Here is a 14906-nt window from a genome sequence, read left to right as displayed (position 1 = left end):
ATTTATTTATTTTTACAGGGGCTCCCTCTGTTACCCAGGCTGGAGCACAGTGGTGTGATTATTGCTCACTGCATCATCAAACTCCTAGGCTCAAGCAGTCCTCCTGCCTCAGCCTCCCAAGTAACTAGGACTATAGGTATGTGCCACCATACTTGGTTGGTTGTTTTTAGTTTCTTTCCTAGGGATAGGGTCTTGCTATGTTGACCAAGTTGGTCTCAAACTCCTGAACTCAAGCAATCCTCCTACCTTGGTCTCCCAAAGTGCTGGGATTATAGGCATGAGCCACTGTGCCCAGCCCCATTTTAGTCTTATGCTTTATTTATTTCCTCCCAAGCTTAGAACATTTCTCATTTTTAACCCAGTTTTTGAAATCTTAGAGTCTCATAGCAGGAGCAGGAAGAGATTCAGAAAATTCTGAACCCTCAAAATTCAGAAAATTGGGAACTGTCAGTTCATTTTCTGTTGCTTTAATACCAGAGGCTGGGTAATTTATAAAGAAAAGTTTATTTAGTTCATGGTTCTAGAGGTGGGGAATTTCAAAAACATGACAGTGGCATCTGGAGAGGACCTTCTTAGTGCATCACAACATGGTGAAGAGCATCACAATGTAAGGGGATAAGAGTAAGAGATCCAGAGAAAGCTCACATTTATAACAAAGTCACTCCTGCAATAATGAATACACTCCTGTGATAGCAATATTAATTCATTTATGAAAGCAGACCCTCATTTAGGATAGGAGAGGCATTAAGTTGCCAACACATGAACTCCTGGGGGATACATTCAAACTATAGCAAGTTCCAATTTGGTATGTATTGACATAGCAAGGGCACTATTATTTCCAATATATTTTTAAATTGTTCATAATTTAGTGCAGAAGATTCTTTAATTCACTATGTACATGTGATGGGCTATCATTACCTGTGCAATCAGTGATTGAGCATGCAAGTTAGCATTCTGTTACTCCTCTACTATTCAATCTTAATACGACACAAACTGTGGATGATTGGAGTTTCAGCTCATAGACATGACCTTTATATTTCAGTCAAAAAGTCACAACTCACCAGAATTTAGCCTTAGGGATGAACTCGTCTGTTACCTACAATATGATGCTCTTACAGTTTCTATGATTAGTATGATGAAAATACATTCAAGGATGACCTTTTAATATTCTAATGGTTCTTACATGAAGTGGAATTAGACATCATGCACATATTCTTGTAATTAAATATTTATTTATTTATTTATTTATTATTTTTCGTCTGTGATTTAGCAATGCTAAAAATAAGTGTACAAGACCATAGTAAGTTTATATTATGCATATATGTGTGTGCAGTAATTCACTTCAATGTATTTTACTACTCTACACATCTCACTATTCTATATTTTTTCTTATTTAGAATTTCTGATACAAAGTGGTATTAGCCATTTTAGTCCTTCCAGGAATATGGTTAAAGATAAATAACTGATGCTCTGGCATGCCATTAGAACTCACAGATAGCATTTTAACCTTATCTTTTTAAAACTTCAAATATCATTTGATGGGGAAATATGGTTTCTTCATAAGCAGTAGTTTGGAAGTTTTTGAACACTAAAATTTTTGTATTCTATACATGATAAAATAAAATCTTTTATGAAAATAATAAGTCATAGAAATCTATGTAAAGGATTCTGCCAGGCCTGCAAATCTTCAACATTTATCTTTACTCCTAGGTGCTCTGTCCTCAGGTGTTCTTCTCTTAAAACACAAAAGCTTGGACTTGCTATGATGAGTCTCTATAATAGTACCTCTATCTTATAATTTGCCCTAATAAAAATCTCATGTTCCTAGTCAAGAGATAATGGAAATAGTTGGGGAAAAGTGGGGAGGGAAGGAAAAAGAGAAATTGTTTTCCTAGTCCTTAGGATTCTTGGATGTTATAGGCAAATTTAGTCCTTGGTTACTCCCTGGTTTTCACTGTCATTGTGGCTTTGTGCTTATACCGTCAAACTAAAAGAAGAATAAGAATTTACCACAATTTTTTATACATAATTGTCCCTTGGTATCCGGTGTCAATTGGTTCCAAGACTTTTCCTGCCAATACCAACATCCACAGATATTCAAGTTTCTTATAGAAAACAGTGTAGTATTTGCATATAACATATGCACATCCTCCCATATATTCTAAATTATCTCTAGATTACAGTATGCAATACAATGTAAGTAATCTGTAAATAGATGTTATAGTGCACTTTTATTGATATGTTACTTTTATTTTATTTTTAGATTTTTAAAAATCCATATTTGTTTCAATCTGAAGATGTAGAAACCTCAGATATAAAGGGTTTACACTTGCTTTTCCTCATCATTTCCAGTTATAGTCCTGGGTATCAGAAAAAATAGATTAACATAGGATAAAAACATGTAAAATTGTCATATTACTCTTTCATTTATTCCGTGAATATTTATTGATAGACGACTTGCCGAAAACTGTTCCAGGTAGTGAATAAGAGACAACAGGCCCCTACCTTCAAGGTGCTTACATTCTAGTGAAGAAGACAGACAATAAACAAATACATGTCATGCAATTTCAAATTATTATAAGTGTTATCAAAGCACTTAAAAAGGATAATGAGAGAGGAGAAATGTTAGAGGAAATATTGAGGATAAGGAAGTGTCAAAAGCACCAGCTGATCAGGCATTCAGAAGATATGATAGCGGGAAGCACGTAAATATCTAAAAGAAGAGTATTCCACACAAAATAAAGCAAATTCAAAGACTAAAAATGAGAATGGAGTTCCTGTTTGAGTATGGCTATTGTAGAATAAGTTTAGGAATGTTTCAGAAAGTACACACTGTGGCCAAATCAGACAGGGCTCAGTAAGTTATGTTTAGAAAATAGACTGTTATTTTGCCTGTGATAAGAGGCCTTTGGTGAGTTCTAAGCAGGAGAGTGACAGCATTGATTAGTCTTTTAAAAGGTGACTCATATGAAGGAAATATTATTGTCAGGACAAGAGTGGAAACTGGGAGTCAATAAGTAAATCCAAAGTTGCCTTGGACTAGAGTGTCAGGATGGAGGTAGTGAAAATGCTCGAAAACACTACTTGCTGATGGTCAGTATCTTGTGCATGAAGGTAAGGGATGAATCGATGAGGAACTCAAGGTTATTGAGGTAAGCAACTGCACAGAAGCTATGGCAAGAGGTCTTGGAAAGTAATAAAAGATTTTGTATTGAAGATAATTCAACAATTGTTCTTACTATCTTCTATGAGCAAGTCCTATAAATATCACACATATAAATATAATAATATTTACAATATAATTGCATCATGCAACAATAATAGTATATATAATATAATTGTATCATAATATAATTAAATATTAGGGCATGGCTCTTGAATTTCTGTGTGGATAGACTGGTAGATATAACTAGAACACAATATTATGTACATGTGGTAAATGCCATAAGAGTAATAGAAAACAAAAACAGCAAGTGATAGGAGTTTAGAGAATGGAGAGACATCTTTTGAGATGTACATGAACAAGTTTTACAGTGAAGTTTGCATTTGAAAAATCATATACTATGGTAGAATTTTAATCTGCTGAGTTATATAGGAAATGCATTCAGGAGAAAGAAATTTCTTCAGAAAAAAATGAAACTGTAAGAAAAGTAAAGACAACAATAAGTCTAGTTTGGTTAGAGCAGATGGTGAATATATATTTGACCCATGTCTGGAGCTAAAGCTAGAGAGATGGGCTGAGATCATAATGTAAATGACCTAAAATGCCCATTAAAATTATTAAGTGGACACTAAAAAATGGCTTTGGAAAGAAAGTAGTGGCAAGGAAATGGTGCTTGTATAATATTGTATGAAAAACTAGTATTCAAAATTATATCTGCATCATGATCCCAACTATACATGTCCATGTAAAATAAATGGAGTAGTGGTTTTAGAAATGCCAAGTTGTTTCAGGAAGATAGTAAACCTTTATTTTTTATTTTTCTATTTTATAAACATTCTGTCATTAACATAAACTAATAACATAGAATATTATTTAAATGATTCTAAATATGGAATTGGAAAAGAAAGAGAATTGGCCAGGCGCAGTGGCTCACGCCTGTAATCCCAACACTTTGGGAGGCCAAGGTGGGTGGATCACCTGAGGTCAGGAGTTCGAGACCAGCCTGGCCAACATGGTGAAACCCTATCTCTACTAAAAATATAAAAAGTAGCCAGGCGTGGTGGTGGGCACCTGTAATCCCAGCCACTCGGGAGGCTGAGGCAGGAGAATTGCTTGAACCCAGGAGACAGAGGTTGCAGTGAGCCGACATGGTGCCACTGCACTCCAGCCTCCAACAGAGTGAGACTCTGCCAAAAAAAAAAAAAAAAAAGAAAGAGAATTTAAGAAGAATAATAAAGAAGACTATGAATAAATAAACAGTAATGTCTTCAATGTATATATTAGATACCTACTAAACACTAGGGTTGTACTAGACACTAGTAATACAAAAATTAATGCAGGAAATCCAGCTTGCTGCGGACATGCACGAGTGGTCAAAAAACTATTACTATATTAATAGTTCAGCCATATACCCCAAAAGTTGATATGCACAGAAATCACCTGGGTATTTTGTGAAATGCTCATTCTGATTTAGTACATGGTGGGTGTGTCTTCTGCATGTCTATCAAGCTCTCGTGATGCCAGTGCTGCCATCGATGCAACACACCTGAATAGCATGAGGGTAAAGGAAGTAGTTCTGGAGAATATCACACTTCAGATGAGATTGGATAAACTCAGTGAAATTAGCCAAATGAAAAAGGGAGATAAATTGGGTCCTCTACTTTCCCCACTTCAGAATTTAATGTTGTCTTTGAGAGCTAAACTGGTCATACATGGCTATAAAGTATGGTCTCTGTTTTCTGCAACAGAAACAAGTAGAGGATGTCTATAAATATGTGATTGAAGAGTTCAGTAAGCCCTGAATCGACAATGTAGATAAAGGCCAGGAATGTCAGGAATGGCAGGCAATTTTAATTTGGTAGATGAGTATCTGATCAATTTTACTTTACATGTATGTAAAAGTATTGCATGAAAGGAAAAGTTTTATCCTCTAGAAAAGTACTTCTCAATGTTGTCAGTTACTGCCATCTGGGACAATTTAAAACAATACCAATTTCCCACCCTACTTTAGATGAATTAAATGAGACTATGGTATCTTAAACACCCTCAGATGCTTCAAACCAGAGTTGAGAAGCACTGAGGTAGAGGAGAAAATATAAAAAATAAAAAGAATCAGAGGTTGGCAGTATTGAATAAAATAACCAAGAAAATCGGGGGCCTCAGCACATGAAGTTGCAGAGATCACGCTTTCAGCCCCATAAAAGAAAAATTGCACTGGATGGGTTAAACAGAAAAAAAAAACAGACTTTATTGAAGACTATTGTAACAGGGACCAAGACTAGTGTAACAGCAAAGAAAAATTGAACTCAGGTCTACTGAAACAAAAGGTGGGAGAGTTTTTAAGTGCTGTGGTGAGCTTGCAGAAAATTCCTTGAAGACATTAGTGGGGAGATTGGTCGATGTGTTAGACTACCTGTGTTTGCTAATTAGCCATTATAAAAGTTAAGCTCCTTCTCTTCCGCAGAGAATGGACGACTGAGACTGGGGACTTTGTCTTTCTGGTGGTTATATTTCAAGGCAATGACTCCCTGGTCCCTGAGAGAGACATTTATGAGTGATAGAAGGTCTGAATCTCAAACGGATAAATGCAAACTCTAAAATAAAAGACAGATGTAAACTAAAAATAAAATTCTATCACCCACACCATCTGAATGGATCCCCTTGTGGGCCAGGGGACCCCAGAAAAACCTTAAAGCCGAGTTCCCGGTCATGATGAGATGGGAGGTCAGACACACCTTGTTATAACCCCTCCCTTTTGTGGTTTACACACAACCCAACTGACCAGTGTTAATGCTAAAATAGAGATCCTAAGACTGACAGAAAAGACTCTTTGTGGCAATAAGATACCAAATTATAAATAGGATCTAAGGCGCTGTCTGGCCAGGACTAAGTCATGCACCCCTACACTTAAAGATAAATGATTCTCTAACAGCCATAAGATTTTTCTTTTCCTCTAGTAGTTAAGCAAGCATTGGCCTCAATATAAGCAATATTAAAACAATGTGTAGCTCCACCAGTTACTAACTGCCCCCTAGTTCCTGTTCCACAACTACATGTAACTACAGCTTTGATTGTCAAGAGATGGATTTCAATAGCTTTCTTTTGGTAAGAAGACTGGAGGCTATGGACTGATTCTGGCTAGTTTACAGAGATAGTTCACTTGTGTGAATTTGTGTCCTGAAAATACCAATTGGTGTACAATACCAAAAATTGTAATACACTTAAATGTTGTCTCCATCCCAAAATAAACATAGGTCATATGTTCCAAGCATTGTTCAATACCCATGTGTCAGGACCATTTGAATTAATATTCATAGCTCCTCCTGTAATCTACTGAATATGTGTGTGTAGCCAGCCTGTTCAGAATAAAACTGTTGCCCCAACCTCTCCTCCTTCCAAGTACCTGTCTCTGGTCCTGGCTGGAAGCCTGTTTCTCAGCCTGTGAGATGGCCACCTTACAGGCTGTAGCACTTCATATGAAATAAAGTCTCTTTTTCTCCTTTCTTGATTATAAAATATTGTGTTTTTTAAAAAGTTAACACAGATTAACAAGAGAAAAACATATAAGTGTATTTAAATTTATTTAATATAAATTTTATGTGACATGGCAGCCTTCAGAAATGAAGACTTAAAGACCCAGAGAAAATTGTGTATTTTTCTAGATATTCAGGGCAGAAGTATACTTGGAGGATAAAAGGGCATCATCTAACAGTAAGAAACTGGGGGTAATTTAGCAAGACCTTTTTGTTCAGATTCTTCTAGGCCTCCAGCATAGGGAAGGATCACTCTAGTGAGCATCCTATGACCTACTTTCAGGGAAGGTAAGTCAGATAATTATTTTACAAACTGCTTCAGGAGAGAAAGGCCAGGGGAAGTCAAAGAGTGATCTTCCTGCTTCTGTGGTTTTCCCAATCTCCTGCAGCTTAAAATACTCAGTATTCCAAGGTAGCATATTTTTTAGTATCATTTTCTGAGCTCCATCAGCCTATAATCAGGAAAAAGCCTATCTAAAGGTTAGTCAGGCTAAGAACATTAAGAGAATTCTGGCCTACCTTCATACATTAGAATCACACAGTTGCCCACCTTGTTCCAGTTCTAGGGTCACCGTACTTCTGGTTAAAATTTGGCTTCTTGTGGACACATGATTAGAGAAAAAAATCACTGTCAGTTCGAGTAGACCATTCTAGTATTCCATTCCATAAAAGTGTTATTTTATTAAAGTGGAGTATCATACATTCCTGAAAAAAGTCTGTCTAATATAATGAAGTTTATAGTTTTATCAATGTCCAGAAATCTATCAGTATTTTAGACTTTCAATTTCAGAAATTTGCATTAATATTCATTCTAAGTTACAAAAAACTCAGAATACTATTAAAGCATAGTTTAACAACAACACGTTATGAACTAGTAGTAGATTAAATTTTCTGCAACTTAGCAACTCATAGACATATATAATAGTAGATAAAGCACCAGTAGTCAACACTGGCTATTATTTTCTACATACTTACAAGGGTTAATTCAGTTAACACTTAAAAAATATTGGAACGATGTAACTATTATCATCTTTCATACATAAGGAAAATGAGGGAAATATATTTTAAAAAATAACTTGCTTAAGTCACAGGGTCTAAATTAACGTTGTTCACTTTAAGACTCTAGTAATCTATATTATTTGCAAATTTTGTTTCAAGGGCTTATTATATTTGTCTCTCCTCACCTTCAGGCAGCCTTAAAATAATTTGTTTCTGTCCTCTGGAACCATTAAAGGATGTGCCTCCAGTCTACTTTTCAAACTGCTGTTTTGTATCCCAGTATTATCATTACAATGTTCTTAAAGAATAGTCTTTTCTTATTGTTATTTTGCTTCATAATTTTTTGTTATTGAATCTTACCCCCTAATTCTTTACATGTTCCTCTTTATTAATCAATTTCCATGATGTCTTATAGCATTATTTTCATTGTATTTTTGTCTGTCACTTTATTTGGAAGTCTGGGTTTCCACATGTGATGTAGCTGTCAGATATAGGCAGCTACTTCTTTGTTTCTTCTGAGTAAATGGCAGTAAAGGGAGGCTACTACATGCACCCATAGGCCACTCCCTCAGTAAAGAGTTTTGTTTCTCGTTAAAATATCCCTTTGTTTTTTTGAGGTAACCAGATGTAATTTCCTATCTTCATCTTCATTACAGACATATGATCAACATAATATTACCTTCCAAATGACTTGAATAACTGGATCTATTTTCTTCTTCAGGTTCTCATTTTCTCACTTCTCATTCTACAATAGGTTTATTATTGAACTAGGAAAAGATATTCATTGCAAAAGGTGACAGGAGCTTTTCGGTTTTCCCCTTGTTCTCTGAAACTCTAGACTGTGGACTTGGGAAGAAAAGTGGCTCAGCTACCAGGACTGAACACATTAAAACAAACTTACTGTAATGGGTTGACCTTCTGGTTCCTGGTTTGAAGAGGGTATTATGAACAAGGGACTATATTTACCATTTCTCTGAGAGTAAGGTCTTGTTCCTGTGGACATTAGGATAGGATGCAGTGGTTACACTTCAAGAGAATTATGTTCCAAACTGCAGAGCCCTGAAGAAACTTGGCTGAACTTTGAGAGATTTGATGTTGTTATTGTTGTTTGTGGGATGGATTTATTAGAAAACTGCTGCAATAAAAATCTAGACCTGAAGATACTGTGAAAAGAAAAAATATATTTTAGAGTTAAAACAAGTGAATCAAGACGTCTAGAAAGCCATATGATAATCTTTATATACAAGTTTATGTGTGCTATCATTTTTACTTTACAGCTATGACTGACCTGCCCTCAGCAAGACATGCCATTTGAATTTTCTAGCTTTTATGATAAATAGATTAAACTGTGCCTGTTCTTACCCAGACTCTCTTTTAACCCAAATGAACCTGCAAGTAGGCATCATCGGCTTGGGCTCTTTTCACTGGGGGTGATGTTGGCAAGAAACATATATAAGGTTAAAAGAAAAGGAAAACTATGAATCAATGAGTAGAGCGTTAGACAGAAATGGAAGGAGCAGCTGACCTTTTCTTGTTAAAAACTAATTATTAGGTCAATAGAGAGCGGCAAGAAGTAAAAGGAGTCCTCCAAGCATATCCACTGCAACCACTTTGTAAGTTAACTGTTATTAAAGCATTATTTCGTTACCCACTGAGACGAAGGCAAGATCACCATCAGGGGATGACACACAGCATTTTGACTGTTTCTTCACACAATGGGAAATTTGTGGGTGTGTGTGTGGGTGTGGGTGTGTTTTGTTTTTTTTTTGTATTTTTAGAGCTACTTCATAAACTCCAAATTTAAGGTGTTAAATATATATGCTTTTCTTTCTGTCTTAAATAGAATGTAGGATGGCCTTTGAAATAAAATGTAATCACAATTTAAGTGCCAGCTTCTCTTAATTATTTTTAGGTGTCATGTTATTATTATGTGTACTAAGAATATTAAAAAAGTATATTGGATGACAAGCCATTCTTGTAATGTGAGGCAGGCAAACCCAGAAGTTATTTAAAAAGGGAGCATATTACCGAAAGAATTATTACCGAGTCAGTGAATAGAGACATGATGACAAAGAAGTATCTTATCTTAGAGTGATGAGGCTAGGAGTGATACTACCTATGGAATAAATGAAAATTACTTGATCCAAATCAGAATGAATCCTGAATCTTGCTCTCATAAGTAATATGCTGTACCTAAGCTTAGGTATGAACAAGTTAATCTCATTCATATAGTGTCAATTAATACAAAAATTCAAAAGACTTCCACTTGTGGGTATCACTGTGCTGGTATAATATCAGTGTGCCTTGGCTATTAGGAAAAGGTTTACTAGAATAAATGAAAATAGTTTATGACTCCTTTTAATCCTTTTCCTCACAGCCAACACTTGTGGAAGGAGGAGCCAGTAATAAATATGAATTTCAAACTGGAAATAGCTGAAAGAAGCAAAAAGCTCCAAGACCATAGGATAGGGATTAGAATCAGAGACTAAGCTGAGAGGATCATAGTGCCCATGTGAACTGCACCAGGGAAGAGCAAAAGCCTGAGCATGCTAGAAAGTGAGACAGCTGGTGACTGGAAGCACATGGTAGGAGAGCTGCATGGATAATTGTTGGCTTCAACAAACGTGGATTCACTACAGGCACTGGGGAGTGGATATACATGCACCCAGGCTCACGTCTGTGTGTGAGAGAGAGTGATAGGCACATAAGCAGGAAAATGTCTGCTATTCCTGTCATTCTACTTTGCTTTCCTGTCAAACATCAAGTTAAAAAATAAGCAACTGAAAACCATAGGCTTTCCACAGATGGAAGCAAGGTGGTTGAAAGTGATTCACCAACTAATAGATAACTATTTCTCGGTGGAAGCTTCAAGGGGACATGGCCTTTATTCTGCTAGAACACAGGTCAAAGAGATTGAGCTAGTTGAGAGCGGTTGTCTGAAAGACCTTAGACCAAATTATACTGACGTTATCTATACAAACACAGATCACATCAGATGCCAGGTGGCTGGCAGAAGCGTGGATTACAGTTATAGAAAGAAGATGCCTGAGACTGCAGATGGGGAGGGGAGAAGACAGAGGACTGAGAACATGACTATACCTACCTTTACCTGAGTTCATTGTTTGCTTAATGTAGATATAGAGTGAAGAAAAAGAAAATGATACAGCTTCACTTTTAGCTAAAGTTTTCACTGATAGCTTAATATTCAATGCAGAGAAAATGTAGTAACTATCAAAAAAGTAACTGGCTATTAAAAATGGAAAGATGAGATATGTTATAAAGACAGGCAGTATCATAGGGTCAGGTCAATTAAATCCAATGCAATTTCCTTGTTCTCTGTAGTTTCCCTTATACCATCTTGACAGTGCATGCCTTTCATGTCAAAGAATTTCTTAGTAAGGAGTGTTCTACAGTGTTTTATGAAAGCCAAGAATTTGTGACCAAAAACAAGCACCACCACTACCACCAATAACAACAAGAATAAACAGTGTTGTAATATTACACACTGGTAAAATATACCTCTATAACATGACCAATAAAATGTTGATAACAAGGACTTTATAGAGTTAGCATGAGAATTAGATGAAAATATACATGCATATGTATGTATGTATTTATGTGTGCACATGTAGGTGTGTATATATTCAAACAATGCCTGTCTGACTCGTTTTAATAATTCAAGGGAAGTGATTATCTTGCTAAGCCATCAGTTCTCATGAAGGAGATAATGCCCATATTGCTGACTATCCCAAGTTACTCATGTCTAAATGCACAGGGAGTGCTTACTAAATATTTGTTAAAAAAATTAATATTAAATTGAGAACATGTCTATAAATTATGTGACAGAACTTTCTAAATGTTACATTCTACTTAGTTACTGTATTTTTAATTTGACAATGGTAATACCAACTGTTCAAATTTTTATATAACTAAGAAAATATTTTAGTGGTTATTTAAATAATTAACTGTCAAAGTTTAGAAGGACATGATATTAAAATAATGTAACAGTTATTGTAAATTGATTTTATGATGGATTTTTGATATCTCATTTATGTTATTACATCACATACTTAAGTTAAATTGTTCCCTTTGGAAAAAAATAACAAAGAATTAACACTTTACTATAGTAGATAATGAGCAAGCTAAAAACATTTTTAAATTCTAGTGTTTTGAGTATAATACTGGAAATTACATATATAGCTGAGAATTAGTATATGCATGTGTCTCTAGAAACCATATACAACAAAATGATTTTTAATTATGTCAGTTTTACAGAAGATATTATTTGATTATTACTGCTATAATTTCAATAATAATTCTGAGTAGTAATTATAATATAATATTTTATCTAAATGACATGAGTACAAGTAACTACCTTATAAAATATTCTAATTTAAACTGAAATAAATTATTTTATTTTTAAAAGTGGATGTTTAATCGACTATTAAAATGTTATGCTTATTATACATAAATCAACTGTTACATGATGTTTAGACCATTCCATTCATATTTAGTATTATACAATGAAAAATTATTTTTTTGAGAAATTAAAATGTTTAGTGGAAACTTCATCTGTCAGAGATTGTAGGATCACTGGTATGGGGCTAGTGCTTTCACCAAATAAAATAAAATCTGAACAAAATATGTAAGACAACTAGTTTCAGGCATAGAATCATAGGCAACTTGAGATTGCAATCCCTGAAAAAAAGGAACCCGGCAATCCCCTCTCAAGATGGGCTATACAGCCTCCACACTTCTGCACCTTTGGACTATGTTCCAATTTGTTCAAGAGAGCTTGAACACAAGAAAAGTGCCATGATCCCTCAGCTGAGGAAACAGAGAATAGAGCTTGTGGCTTCTGAAGCAGCCAGAATATAAGATATATAAGATATTCAAGTCACCAGACAAAGGGAGTCAAGAAGATTGAATTATGAAGAATTTGTTTTTGAGGCCTTAACTGCATGCTGAGCTGCAAATATTCTTGTAGGGACTCAATTATTACAGAGTTGAGAACAGAAGAGAAACACTAGGGTTTGAGCAATGCTGAAAGATACTGGAATTCTGGCCCAGCCAGAGAGGAGAGTTGATATCCCAGGTATTCAGCTAAGACAATAAAAAGATTATGCATTAGGAGTAAGAACAATTTCTTATAGTCTACTCTAGAGTAATGATAAAAATTCCTAAAATCAAGCCTAATAAAGTTCACTGGATAGAACTTTAGATTCAGGAAGTGTTTCCTGTGGCCGACTGCCACAGTTACTACTTGAGACTGTCACTGTGACGGTTACTACTGTTACTACTTGAGACCGTCATTGCAAGACTGAAGGAAGGCACAAACCGAACATAGAAATGAAAACTTAAAGACGAAAGAAACTGTTTTAAAGGAAGGGGCCGGGGAAGAAGAAGACAGCTCACTGCTTCTAGTGAGCAAAGGCAGCCGCCTCACTGACCTTCCACAGCCCTTCGTATTTATTGGGTAGAAACAGCAAACAGGAGGAGCTAATGATTGGTCAGCTGCTTGATTGCTCACAGGTTGATATTATGGCTAACAGGCTTCAGATGTGCCTAATCAGAAGAAACACTAGTGCCTGGGTCATGACTGCTCTCAGGATTCCTTCTGGGCAGCAGACACAGTTTGTCAGTTTGCTAACAACCTGCTTTCATGAGAACAGTTTGCTGTTTACTCATATAGCCTCCAGCGCTATACTGAGTTAATCACGATCCTCACTCTTTCGGCCTTCAACAGTTTCCTATACAGTTAGAGGCTTAAAAAACACCTTATGTTTTCCACAGGTCCACCCTAATGATATGTTGAAAATAAGCCTTAACAAGTTAAAATCTACGGTCTTCACAAAATACATTGGCAATGTTAAGTGTGTAGTCAGTGTTAAGGGTAGTGTCCAAAAAAAAAAAAAAAAAAAAAAAAAAAAAAAACAAGAAAGAAAAGAAAATGTTACCCATGAACAAGAATAAAATAGAAATTGACTCTGAAGAGAGCTTAATATTGGAATTAGCAGTCTTTAAATCTACTACCAAAATATATCGAGGGGAAAATATGTTGAAATATTCATAGGAAAATGTGGATGTAATGAGTAAACAGGGTAATATAGCAAATAAATGGAATGTATAAAAAGGACCAAGTGAAAATTGTAGATCTAAAACATATAATTGAAATAAAAAAAAATCACTGGATGAGCTTAAGAATAGTATAGCAATGGTAGAAAGAAAGGTCAATGAACTTAAAGATAGTCTAGTAAAAACAATCTAATTTGAAAAACAGGGAGACAAAATTATTCAATACCAAGGGAAAGATCCTGAGGGACCTGCAGAACAATACTAAAAAGTTGAACATATGTGTAATTAAAGCATCACACAGAGAAGAAAGTAACAATGAGGCGGAAAAATATTTGAAGAAAAAATGGCCAAAGTTTCCCAAATTTGGTGAAGAACATTGATGTACAGATTCAAGATGTTTGGTGAGACTTGACAGGGTAAATATAAAGAAATTTACATCTAGACACATCATATTCAACAGCTTAAAAGAAAAGATCAAAGGAAAATTTTGAAAGCAGCTAGGAAAAAAAGAGCATATTATATCAAGGGAAACAAAAATTTAAATGACAACTCAGTGTATATCAGATACAGTAGAAGATAAATGGAAATGGGAGGATATCTTTAAAGTGCTGAAAAAAAAACCTGTCATTACAGAATTATATGTCCAGGGTAAAATAAGTAGTTTTTCAGATAAATTAATGTTGAATTAATTATTAGGCCTCCACAACTACAAATAATAAAATTTATTTCGGACTGAAAGAAAATTAGTTGGAAATTGAAATCTGTAGGATTAGACATGGTAAATAACTTGGTAAAAATAAAAATAATTTTGTCTTCTTCCAATTCCTTTAAAGAAAACTAGAAATTTAAAGAAAAACTATATTGTACATTGTGGTTATAATGTATATATGTATACATATTATATGTTAAATACATAAAGGCAATAACACCAGAGACATTCAGTAAACAGAATTATAGTTTTGTTAACTTGTTGCATTAATTGTGCAACACTGTAATCAGCTTGACCTAATTGATATTAACAATACTACATCAAACAGTTAAACAATACATATTCTTTTCAAGTCTACAAAGAAAGTTCACCAAGATAGATTATGTGCTAGGGCATGTGAATCTCAAAAACAATAAATGTTACAGAG

The 14906-nt window shown here is 35.0% G+C and overlaps 1 long non-coding RNA gene across 1 annotated transcript in view; it reads left to right on the top strand.

Moving 5' to 3' along the window:
* Positions 1-14906, top strand: part of LOC134732770 (uncharacterized) — a 71303-nt gene that overhangs the window by 43388 nt on the left and 13009 nt on the right. Inside the window, exon 2 of the long non-coding RNA XR_010116262.1 lies at positions 19-136. This is a non-coding gene — a long non-coding RNA (uncharacterized lncRNA). The remainder of the gene's footprint in view (positions 1-18; positions 137-14906) is intronic.

The sequence above is a fragment of the Symphalangus syndactylus genome, chromosome 2 (assembly GCF_028878055.3).
Source record: "Symphalangus syndactylus isolate Jambi chromosome 2, NHGRI_mSymSyn1-v2.1_pri, whole genome shotgun sequence".
Classification (NCBI taxonomy): Eukaryota; Metazoa; Chordata; class Mammalia; order Primates; family Hylobatidae; genus Symphalangus; species Symphalangus syndactylus.
This window is presented reverse-complemented; position numbering and strand designations above follow the sequence as displayed.